Here is a 12,565-nt window from a genome sequence, read left to right as displayed (position 1 = left end):
ACTCGAAAACCACGCGCGAGACTGACAGAACGGCGGGAAAACATCTTTGAAATCAGACTTTGGCGGGAAAAGACATGCAATCATTGCAAGTGAACAAACAAACAAATAAAGCACGCAAGCAGAAAAATCGATCAATAAATAACTAAGTAACTAAATAAATACATACATATTATTGTAGCTTCTCAGTAAATAAATATAATAAAATAGAGTGGATAAAAAAAGCAAAAAAATAAAAATAAAAAGTAAATAAGTAATTAGTAAATACAATGAATAAACACCAAATAAAAATAGGATGAAAAAGCAAATAAACAAATAAATCATAAACAATACACACTTGATTGTAACTTCTCAGTAAATAAATGAATAAATAAGAAAATAAATAAAATAGAGCGGATAAAAAAGCAAAAAAAGCTAAAAGAAAAGTAAATAAGTAATTAGTAAATAGAATGAATAAACACCAACTAAAAATAGGATAAAAAAGCAAATAAACAAATAAATCATAAATAATAATACACACTTGATTGTAACTTCTTAGTAAATAAATGAATAAACAAGAAAATAAATAAAATAGAGTGGATAAAAAAGCAAACAAAGAAAAGTAAATAAGTAATTAGTAAATAGAATGAATAAACACCAACTAAAAATAGGATAAAAAAGCAAATAAACAAATAAATCATAAATAATACACACTTGATTGTAACTTCTCAGTAAATAAATTAATAAACAAGAAAATAAATAAAATAGAGCGGATAAAAAAGGAAAAAAAGAAAAAAGAAAAGTAAATAAGTAATTAGTAAATAGAATGAATAAACACCAACTAAAAATAGGATAAAAAAGCAAATAAACAAATAAATAATAAATAATACACACTTGATTGTAATTTCTCAGTAAATCAATGAAATTAAGTACAACAAATTCACAAGTATAATGAATGAACAGCAAATCTATATATATAAAACACAGTTTGTGTGTGTGTGTGTGTGTGTGTGTGTGTGTGTAATGTTACCGATAGACTCCTAAACAGAGAGGCTCACGTGCTTGATATTTGGCATAGACATGGCCATTGAGCCTGGGAAGAACATGGCCTACCTCAAAATATTTGATGATCCATATTTTTTATTCATATTTACCTCAGCGCATTTCAGCGAGGAATATTATACACAGAATCTGAGCAGGTGGCAGAGCAGCGCACTGATTCGCTCAGAGCGATCACGTGATGTTCCTTGCCGCCATAAACTCACAGTTACGCGTTCGCACGTAATTCACACGTTCAAAACAAACGAGATCCGCGAAGCGAGTTGGTCGAGTCATGCTAACCAAGATAGCGACACGGTGGCTTCACTTTTCACGGAGTATGAGCGTTCTATATATTTTCAATTCAGTGCGCCCGACTCGCTCACGTACTTGATTTGTGGCATAGACATGGCCATTGGGCCTTCACGGTGTAATTTATGCGAGGCTTTTGTCCGAGTGAGCTTGAGTCGAGAGGGCGAATGTACGGGTTGGGAATGTACGGGTCTCACTTCCCCCGCCCGGCAAAGCCGGTACTGGAGGGCGTCACAGGATCCGTGAGTCTCCAAAATCCGCTTCGTGCTGTTGCGAAGATGCAGGACGATGTCGCGATTGTTGTGCTGCTCTCCGACCATGAGAACTGCAACGTCATTGTTGACTGGCCCTCCCCTTCCCCCTCCCCCTCCCTTTTCCCCCTCCCCCTCCATTTTCCCCCTCCCCCTCCCTTTTCCCCCTCCCCCTCCTTTTCCCCCCTCCCCCTCCTTTTCCCCCCTCCCCCTACCCCCCTTCCCCCTACCCCTCCCCCCCCTCCCCCTCGCCCCCTCGCCCCCCTCCCCCTCCCACTCCCCCTCCCCCTCCGTCCGCAACATTTAGAGATACGGTATCACGTTATATTATCGTTTCTGGTTCCATCTCTCAATGGTGAAGAATCACTTCAAAAAAGTTTTTAAATTCTCTGATCCGGATTTGGATCTTTACCAAAATTGAATCAATTATTCCTTGTCACACAACCAACCTGTCCACCAAGTTTTGTCCAAATCCGTCCATAAGTGTTTGAAATATCATGTTATATATAGTTTTTGGCCCCATCTCTCAATGGTGAAGAATCACTTTAAAAGGTTTAAAAACTCTCTGATCCGGATTTGTATATTTACCAAAATTGAATCATTTCTTCCTTGTCACACACCAAACATGTCCACCAAGTTTTGTCCAAATCCGTCCACACTTTTTGAAATATCATGCTATATAGTTTTTTTTACCCCATCTCTCAATGGTGAAGAATCACTTTTAAAAGTTTAAAACTACTCTGATCCGGATTTGGATCTTTACCAAAATTGAATCGATTCTCCCTTGTCACACAACAAGCATGTCCACCAAGTTTTGTCCAAATCCGTCCACACTTTTTGAAATATCATGCTATATATTGTTTTTTCACCCCATCTCTCAATTTTTTTTTTTTTTTTTTTTTTTTTTTGTATACTGAATCGAGGCTCGTGAAAGAGCTAATATTTATTTCACAAACAAATCAACCAGACAAACAAAATATACAAAAAGAGGGAGCGGAAGACAAGATGGGGAGAGAAGGGGAAGCACACAACCACAACATTTGAGAGCAGGGAGAAGTGTGGGAGGGAGAGGGCTTGGGGGCAGGAGGCGTGGGAAGGGGAGGGGGGTGGGGGGGAGAGGTATAAAACACAAAGGGACCGAAATTAGCGGGGGTAGAAAAGATCAAGGTTTTGGATGGGGGAGGATAAGAGATGGTGGTGAACAGCTGTTTTAAAGACCTGGAGGGTGGAGTGGGATTGAAGAGAGTGAGGGAGTTTGTTCCAGAGGCGGGAGAAAAGAGGAATGAAGGAGTGAAGGTGAGCAGAAAGTCTTGATTTTGGCAGTTTAACCATAAGAGGGTTGCAGGCAGATCTTGTGCGACCTGTAGGAATATTTGGGGGACAGAGCCCAGAGAGGGCTGGGGGGGGGGGGGGCAAGGCCAGAGAGGAGTCGGTAGAAGACGGAAAGACTGCCAACCTGCCTGCGGTGAGTGAGTGAAAGGCCCTTGGAGTTAGCTTCATCGCGGGAGATTCCAATGATTCTGAACGCTTTGGTTTCAACAGCGTGAAGACGGGCTAGGTGTGAGGCAGGAGCACCAGACCAGAGGGGAGAGCAGTATTCCATAGAGCTGCGGATGAAAGCCTTGTATGTGGTGAGGAGCTCAGGTGTGCCAAGGAAGGACTTCGCACGACGGAGGATGCCCAGTCGGCGACTGGCTTTGGAGGCCAGATTTGAAATGTGGTTTTCCCAGGAAAGATCATGGCAAATAGTGAGACCCAAAAGCTTGAGTGACAGAACTTCTTGGAGAGGATTATTCAGAAAGTGGATGGGAGGGTTTTCCAGTCGGTCTTTTCGGAGAGACATCGTAAGAGTGTGAGATTTATCAGGATTGAAAGACATGTTCCATTTGTTTGCCCAGTCTGTGATTTTGTCCAGGTCTGCAGAGAGTGAGGAGGCTGCAGACTGCCGATCTGAGGGATGAGGAATGGAGCGACAGAGAGTAGAGTCGTCAGCAAAGAGATAGAGAGGATTTTCAAGAGAGTCAGAGAGATCATTGATGAAGACCAGAAAAAGCACAGGGCCCAGAACACTGCCTTGTGGAACTCCAGCCTGAACAGGAAGAGGAGATGAGAGAAACCCATTCAGGGCCATACATTGACTACGACCAGAGAGGAAGTCCGCCAGCCATGCGTGGAGATGTTGGTGAAGAATGGTGAAGAATCACTTCAAAAAAGTTTTAAATTTCCCTGATCCGGATCCAGATTTAGATCTTCATCGAAATTGAATCAATTCTTCCTTGTCACACAACAAACATGTCCACCAAGTTTTGTCCAAATACGTCCATAAGTGTTTGAAATATCATGTTACATATCGTTTTTGGCTCCATCTTTCAATGGCGAAGAATCACTTTTGAAAAGTTTTAAAACTCTCTGATCCGGATGTGGATCTTTACCAAAATTGAATCAATTCTTCCTTGTCACACACCAAACATGTCTACCAAGTTTTGTCCGAATCTGTTCACAGATTTTTGAAATATCATGTTACATATCGTTTTTGGCTCCATCTCTCAATGATTAAGAATCACTTTTAAAAGTTTTAAAACTCTCTGATCCAGATCCGGATTTAGATCTTCACCAAAATTGAATCAACTCTTCCTTGTCACACACCAACCACGTCCACCAAGTTTTGTCCAAATCCATCCACACTTTTTGAAATATCATGTTACATATTGTTGCGGTTTTGAGAACCCCTCACTTTGTAAATAATACTTGTAAATAATAACTCTTGTAAATATTCCATCATTTAAAAGGTCAAAGGCTGCACCCATAGTTAGTCCATATGCAACACGTAGGACACCATAGGACTTCCAGGTATTTCCTTAATATGTGTTTCAGATAAGGCTGTGTTCCCAATAGTTGAATCTGCGTTGCATTAATCAAATAAGATAGGCCCCATTCCGTCCATTTTGCCAGTCTCTCTCTCTCCAAATTGTGTTACGCGCATCTGCCAGCCGCAGCCGCCTCAGCGTTCGCTCAGGCGATGCCATTACGCAAGCGGTCAAGCTTGGAGAAGAAGGGGGCGGAGCGCCAAGAACGAGGCGTGGCCCTGTCAACGAGCCGTCAAGGGCGCAGCCGGTGAGCCCTTGCTAACCAACCAGGGCTGAGGTGAGCTCACTGGCGGGCGTGGCGCGGCTTGATCTATAAGCGCACTATATAAGCGCACGTGCCAAGCCCTATCATGGACTGCGCCGGGGGACTTTCTAAATGGACTGCGCGGGGAGAGCTCGAATATCACGGACTGTGCAGGGGACCGTCGTTATTAACAGATCTGTGCGGAGGCGTCTGTTTGTAACGCTATTGAGAGGACTGCGCCACGAGCCATTGTTAACGGACTGATCCGGGAGCGCTCCATTTGATACGGACATTGAGTGATCGGGAGAGGGAGAGCGTTTGGCACGCTATACATACGCGGCATTCCAGCCCCTTGCATATTTAAGGTCCGGTCACGCGCCAACGACACGCGAACGGCGATGCCATTACGCACGCGGTCAAGCTTGGAGAAGAAGGGGGCGGAGCGCCAAGAACGAGGCGTGGCCCTGTCAACGAGCCGTCAAGGGCGGAGCCGGTGAGCCCTCGCTAACCAACCAGGGCTGAGGTGAGCTCACTGGCGGGCATGGCGCGGCTTGATCTATAAGCGCACTATATAAGCGCACGTGCCAAGTCCTATCACGGACTGCGCCGGGGGACTTTCTAAACGGACTGTGCGGGGAGAGCTCGAATATCACGGACTGTGCAGGGGACCGTCGTTATTAACAGATCTGTGCGGAGACGTCTGATTGTAACGCTATTGAGAGGACTGCGCCACGAGCCATTGTTAACGGACTGATCCGGGAGCGCTCCATTTGATACGGACATTGAGTGATCGGGAGAGGGAGAGCGTTTGGCACGCTATACATACGCGGCATTCCAGCCCCTCGCATATTTAAGGTCCGGTCACGCGCCAACGACACGCGAAGCTGCCTGCCGTTCTTCGCCCGCGGACCCGGAGCCTGGACGGAGCCTACCTGCCTGGACCCATCTGCCTGGACCTTCCTCCCCTACCAGCTACCATTCCGTGTAAGTCTGTCTGTTTGTCCTGGGGTCGTGATAAGTAAGACTGTATAGGTAAGCCTGCCCTGTGTCCTTTTGCTTCTTCTTCTTCTTGTATATTCCTTTCGTTTCCTCTTCTTTTGGTTTTTGTACATAATTAATAAACCCACCCTTTGTTCTTCCCTTACTCTGGTTTCCTCTTATTCGATCGCCTCCGTCTTTTCTTCCAATTGAGTACCTGTGGCACGATAGGAACCGCTATAATCGGGTGTAGTATTTGTCAACGGCTCGGATCGCGGATTGCTACCCGCTCGGCAATATTCCATCTTATCCGTGGTTCGAGCGGGAGTTATTTCCCTGCTCACAGTCGGGGTTGGTAATTAGGTATTTGGGACGCCAAATTGACCAATCACCCGACCCAAGACCGACCGGGAGGAGCGTCATAATTTCCAGGATTGGGGGATGGCCAGCTTAAAAGACAAGGGGATTAACCCCCCCCCCCCCCACCCTTGATAAGGGGAGAGCCGACCCCCGAATCCACAACAATATCGTTTTTGGTCCATCTCTCAATGGTTAAGAATCACTTTTAAAAGTTTTAAAATTGTCTGATGTGGATCTTTACCAAAATTGAATCAATTCTTCCTTGTCACACACCAACCACGTCCACCAAGTTTTGTCCAAATCCATCCATTACTGTTTGAAATATCATGTTACATATCGTTTTTGACCCCATCTCTCAATGGTGAAGAATCACTTTAAAAAGTTTTAAAATACTCTGATCCGGATTTGGATCTTCACCAAAATTGAAACAATTCTTCCTTGTCACACACCAAACATGTCCACCAAGTTTTGTCCAAATCCATCCATTACTGTTTGAAATATCATGTTACATATCGTTTTTGACCCCATCTCTCAATGGTGAAGAATCACTTTAAAAAGTTTTAAAACTCTCTGATCCAGATGTGGATCTTTACCGAAATTGAATCATTTCTTCCTTGTCACACACCAAACATGTCCACCAAGTTTTGTCCGAATCTGTTCACAACTTTTTGAGATATCATGTTGTATATCGTTTTTGGACCCATCCTTCAATGGTGAAGAATCACTGAATTTTTTTTTGTCGGATCCGGTTCCGGGCGATCTTCACCCAAATCGAATAAATTCGGCCTGTTCACTTGTAATATCAGTAACACACCCAACCTGACCACCAAATTTCGTCGGAAACCTACCACAACTTTTTCAGATATCCTGTTCATAAACAGATTGCAGACAGTGGTGAAAACATAACCTCAATCCACCTTCGGTGGCAGGAGGTAACAAACATTATTAAATCGCTCATATACACTAAAAGGGAAAGGTAAGGGAAGGTGGGTTCCACGCAGCGAGTCGAAGGGAGAACGAAACGCGAAAAGAATGAATGACAACACTTCGTCAGGGGTTCAAAATAAGAGCGCGGTGGTGTCAGCATGGCGCCCACGGTGCGATCGAAATGGAAAACGCCGGCGGGTGCGAGGGAAAAAGCGAAAACATTCAGTCTCTTTGTTGTCTGTCATTGCCAAAAGGAATCCGGAAGATGGCGACAACCTTTGAAATGTTCACCACAGTGGGAAACGGACGCTCGTTGCATGACGAGCGCATTGACATGGAACCTCGCGGGGTGTGCAGCGGTCCGAGCGTGACTCACGTGACAGGAAGATGTTTCTGACTGGAATTTCGTTTTTGTGGGAAGCTTTCGCCGCACCTGCCGGCTCAACGTCACACGGAGTCACAGAAACGTCGCCGGGACAGGTTTCCACACCGGCGGTCACCAACACGCGAAGAGTACACGGTGGACCTGTTTTGGCGCCAAAGGAAGCTCTCGCTGTGCAGTCTTTACTTCATACAATTTGTGAGACTTCCTTCAGATTAATAATTATACCTCGACGTCACTGTCGGATATAACGTGTGCATTAAAAAAAACGTACAGGTTTCGACCTACGTCGTTTTTGTATAAAGGGGCACTGTATTTTACAATATAAATTACAGTAGGCCTACTGTATAAATATTTGCTTTATTTATTAAATTAATCCGCTTTTATTGTATTTGTAGACACAGACAGTATTGTTAAAGGTTTGATGATGGGCCTACCACCCACATAGAGTACGCCAACCTTCACGGGGAGGTTCCTCCAGATATCCCAACTCCGAGATCCCGAAAGTATAGGCCGATGTGTGTCGGTACCTGGCCACATTCCACACACCTGTATTTATTGGGAAGGCTGCAATGCCAAATCACGCAGTAAATCCTTATTAAGGAAACAGGTTCAGCGTAAGCATCTCACCTTTTGGAGAATGGTACGTCCTTGTCTGGGCTGGCAGGACGACCAAGAAGCTACACTGGATTTACAATGGTACCAATTGTGCCTCTGTGCCAGCACCACTCAGAAGGGCTCCGTCACGGCCAAAGTATGTTTTTTTAAGTGAACATATCACAAACTATTTCAATGAAGTGTATATCTCTCTATAATTCCAGTAATCTCTGTACGTTTGTACGTTTGTATGTTTGTATGTATGTATGTATGTTTGTATGTATGTATGTATGTATGTTTGTCTGTGACCGCTGTTTCTCGACAACTACCGGTCCGATATACTTGAAACTTGCCAGGTATATTGCTGGGGACCCGAGGATGTGCCTTTTCAAGGTTTGAAATTAATCGGACAAGTAGTTACTGAGCTATGGCGATTTAGCCGTTCGCCGTTCGCTTTGGCGTTGCGAATGGACCAAACCATTTCATGTAAATAGAGGGGGGGGTTCTGTGGTCGTTGCGAATGGACCAAACCATTTCATGTAAATAGAGGGGGGGGATTGTCACCGTACTCGCAAGCCGTTCGCCGTTCGCTTTGGCGTTGCGAATGGACCAAACCATTTCATGTAAATAGAGGGGGGGGATATAATTTTAGATATATATATAGTACGGGCATATATATAGTACGGGCATGCCCTAGTATATATAATTTCAAAACACACCTGGTTACAAGTGTTCCTCACTGACCGGGTCCTCAGTCGAGGTCCTCAGCATCATCCTGTTTCGGCCCCTCAACCTTGATATGGTCAGCTAAGGTGGGCCAGCAGGGGCACATACGCCTCCACATGCAGCAGCTACACCCGGATGCGTGCATACCCCCACCCCCAGCCAGTGAGAACACAAACGACAACAACAAAACCGCCTCCACTCACAGAATAAACACCTCCTCATCCACTCACACACCAAAAAATAAACCGACCGACCACCTACCCTTACAACATGCACTGCTCAAATAAAAACACACACACACACACACACACACACACACACACACACACACACACACACACACACACACACACACACACCTCCATTTCTCTTACATGCTCAGTCACTACCCCTTTAGGCTGAAATGAACCACCACCCACAACCTCAACCTACACCATTCGACGTGCCTCCATAAACTTCCTCCAAATCCAAAATGAGCCTTTCAAGGCAACCTGTGCTACCTGGTCACACATCCTCCTTCTTTCTGTCCCATACACCCCAAGCCGAGCAAGAAATGCAGATAAGGAATTGCCAATATACCCTCTGCACCCCACCTCAAATGGCTAACAAGAAACTCGCCAACCCTTCTCCCGACACTCTGCCTCCAGCTCACTGTACTTTCCTCTCTTCCTCTCGTGCACCTCCTCCATGTTCTCATCCAAAGATACCGGCAATTCCCCTAAGATGACCTGTCTTGTTGCACCTGACCAGATGACAATGTCAGGCCACAACCTTGTCACACAGATCTCCTCTGGGAATACCAATTGTGGCTTTAGGTCTGCCACCACCTGCCAATCACAAGCATCTGCCAGCCCTCTTGCTTTCCACCTCCTCCTCTTTCCACCTCTTACCACTTGGCCCACTTTGACAAACAACACCTCTCCCCCATCGGTCTCCTTCTCCACTCTTCCCTTTCTTGATCTCAGCACCTCTTGTTGCACCATCTGCACAACCACTGCCAGCACCTGATCATGCCACCACTTGTATCTTCCTGCTGCCAATGCAACTGAACATGCACTCAGTGCATGCTGCACCGTTCCCACACCTCCACACAAAGAACATCTCTCCTCCTGCAACAACCCCCACAATCTCAAGTTTACTGGTGACGGAAGCACATCATACGTTGCCCGCAACAGGAAATTCAACAATATTGCCTCCATCCTTCAAATCTCTTGCCACTTCAATATCCTCACCCGCACACCTTCCCACTGCATCCAAGCACCTTGCTGTGCCTATCCGACTGCTTTCACAAATCTCCCCTCCTCTTCCTTTCTTCTCACCTCCCTCTCAACCATCTTCCTCCTCTCTTTCACACATGCCTTTCCCCATCGCTCATGCTCCATCCACCCCAAACCATGCTTCCCATGCTGTACCATCCCCTCGACCTCCTGTTGCAACCACTCCTCCATCTCATCCACCTCTGCTCTTGCATTCCACTTCCGACTTCCCTTCTTCTCTGGGAGAGCATTCTTTACCACTGCATCACTTGAATCCCGCAACATCATGAACTCCCGCACCCTCACCACCTTAAACTCCTCAGTTAATGATGTCAAGGGAAACCGGAGTTTTCCACCCTGACCCTCAATGTTCGTCAAAGGCAATGTTCAAAGTTCTGCAATGTTCAATGTTCAAAATGCCAAAGGCAATGTTCGTCAAACAGCGTGGCACTCCCAACCACCTCCTCACAAACCCGCTCACCACAACCTCCATCCTCTCTACATGCCCAATCGCAATATCATACATCATCAATGGCCACAATACTCGTGCCATCAATCCAAACTTCAAACACCATACCTTCAACTTACCTGGCAAACCACATCCATCAATCCTCTTCAAATCTCTCAAAATCTTGTTCCTCACCTCCTCCACCCTTCCCACATCATTCAACTCCACTGTATACCATCATCCCAAACTCTTCACAGGGGTCTCTGTCAATGATGGGACCACCTCCCCTCCCAGCTCAAACCTGTGCATGTTATCCACCACTCCTCATCTCACCACCACACTCCTCGACTTTCTTGCTTTAAATCCCATTCTTGCCCACCACATCAACCTTTCCAGTCGTCCCAGTACCTCTACTGCTGCATCAGCGGACTGTTGGACAACTGTCAGGTTATCCATGAATGCAAACATCGCTGGCAAACTCTGACCAGGGGCTAGCTCCACTTCTTTCCCATGTCCACTCACCACACGTATCAACAACTCCATAACCAGCACAAACAAAATCGCGGAGATGGTACATCCCATCGGGATCCCCACTTCCAACTTCTGCCACTCTGTTACATAGGACTGTGTCACAAACCGCATCCAAAACTGATCATAATATGCCATCAAAAAATCCCTAAATCTCCGTGGCACCCAAAAGAAATCCATGGCATACCTGATCAAGGCATGTGGCACTGACCCATATGCATTCTCCAAATCCAGCCATACCACCGCCACATCCTTCCTTTGCCTCTTTGCCTCCTGTAACACTTGCCAGACCATTGCCGAGTGTTCAATGCATCCTGGTGATCCTGGTATTCCTGCCTTCTGCACAAAACCATCCACAAAACCATTCCCTCTGATGAAGCCTGAGAGCCGTGCCGCAAAGACACTCATCAATATCTTCCCATCTACATCGAGCAATGATATTGGTCTAAACTGCTCCAGTGTCACAGCCTCCTCCTGCTTTGGAATATAAACTCCTTCCGCCCTACTCCATTGACTGGGCACCACTTCTTACCTCCATACCACCTTCAGAGCCTTCCACATATACTGCCTGATGCCTTCACAACCCTTAAACACCTTGTATGGCACTCCACTTGGTCCAGGAGCCAATGCCGCCCATGCCTTCCTCAAAACTGCCTCAACCTCAGACATCTTTGGCTCTCACAACTCAAATGGAACACCTGGCTCTGTCGGTCTCACCAAGCCTTCGATGTCCTCCACCACTTCATTCCTCCTTGTATCTGCATACGTGACCCGCAGGTGACCTTCCAATTCTTCCTTCGGTACCTTCAGTACACCAGATCGAGACTGCTCCAACAGATCCTTCATAAACTGAAAAGTATTCTCAAAGAACTTCTTTCTCTTCCTCTGCCTCTCCTTTCTTCGCCTCTTCATCCTTTCCACTCTCTTCAACTTCACCAACCTCACCCTCATCTGCTCCGTCAACACCTCAAGCCCATTCCTCTCCCCTTCCATTCAAGCTCAACTCCATTCTCAACTGATGGAACTCCCTCTGTCTCCTGCTCAAACCTGCCTTCTTCTCACCCCTCTCTACACACTCTTTCACTCCAAACGTGACACACGCATACTCAAACACAATGTCATTCATTTTTCTCAATCTATCTTCCACCCTTCCTTTCAACCTCTGAAGCGCCCCGTCAAACTGGATGATACATCAAATCAAACAATCGGCCCATCTTATATATATATATATATATATATATATTGTTGCGAATATGGAATTTGGCCTCCATATCCGCTTGTAAATATTCCCCTATTTTCTCCAATACTCCCCAACTTTCCCCGATCCCCCATTCCCTAGTCCCATTGCATGTAAATAACAATCAGTAGAGCCGACCTTCCCCTTATTCCCCCATTAAATGTCGTGCCCAGGTCCACCGCACCACACGTAGACAACTTTCGGACATCTTCCTAGTTATTCTTATTCTATGTCAGTTAAGGCCTCGTCTCCATTAATTATGACTCTTCGTTGCACCAGAATGTGATTATATGGCATCAGTAGTGAGTTTAGGACCTTTCCCATACCTCCTTCCATCTTCTTCCCCAACAATTACAACAACAACAGAGGAGATGGCGGCGGAGCGGGGGAGGATGCGTCCTCACACCGGCTCGATTAGCGCCATAGACCATGCGCTCC

General features: G+C 45.9%; 1 protein-coding gene across 1 annotated transcript in view; it reads right to left on the bottom strand.

The window, feature by feature from the left end:
- The window catches only part of LOC137437191 (fibronectin), a 152,347-nt gene extending 144,927 nt beyond the window's left edge, over positions 1 to 7,420 (bottom strand). Inside the window, exon 1 of the mRNA XM_078766023.1 lies at positions 7,330 to 7,420. The gene's annotated coding sequence lies outside the window, so the exon portion shown is untranslated. The remainder of the gene's footprint in view (positions 1 to 7,329) is intronic.
- Positions 7,421 to 12,565: the final 5,145 nt, after the last annotated feature.

Source organism: Myxine glutinosa, chromosome 12, assembly GCF_964187855.1.
Source record: "Myxine glutinosa chromosome 12, kmMyxGlut1.1, whole genome shotgun sequence".
NCBI lineage: Eukaryota > Metazoa > Chordata > Myxini > Myxiniformes > Myxinidae > Myxine > Myxine glutinosa.
The sequence above is the reverse complement of the archived record's forward strand: the minus strand, read 5'-3'. Positions and strand labels throughout refer to the sequence as shown.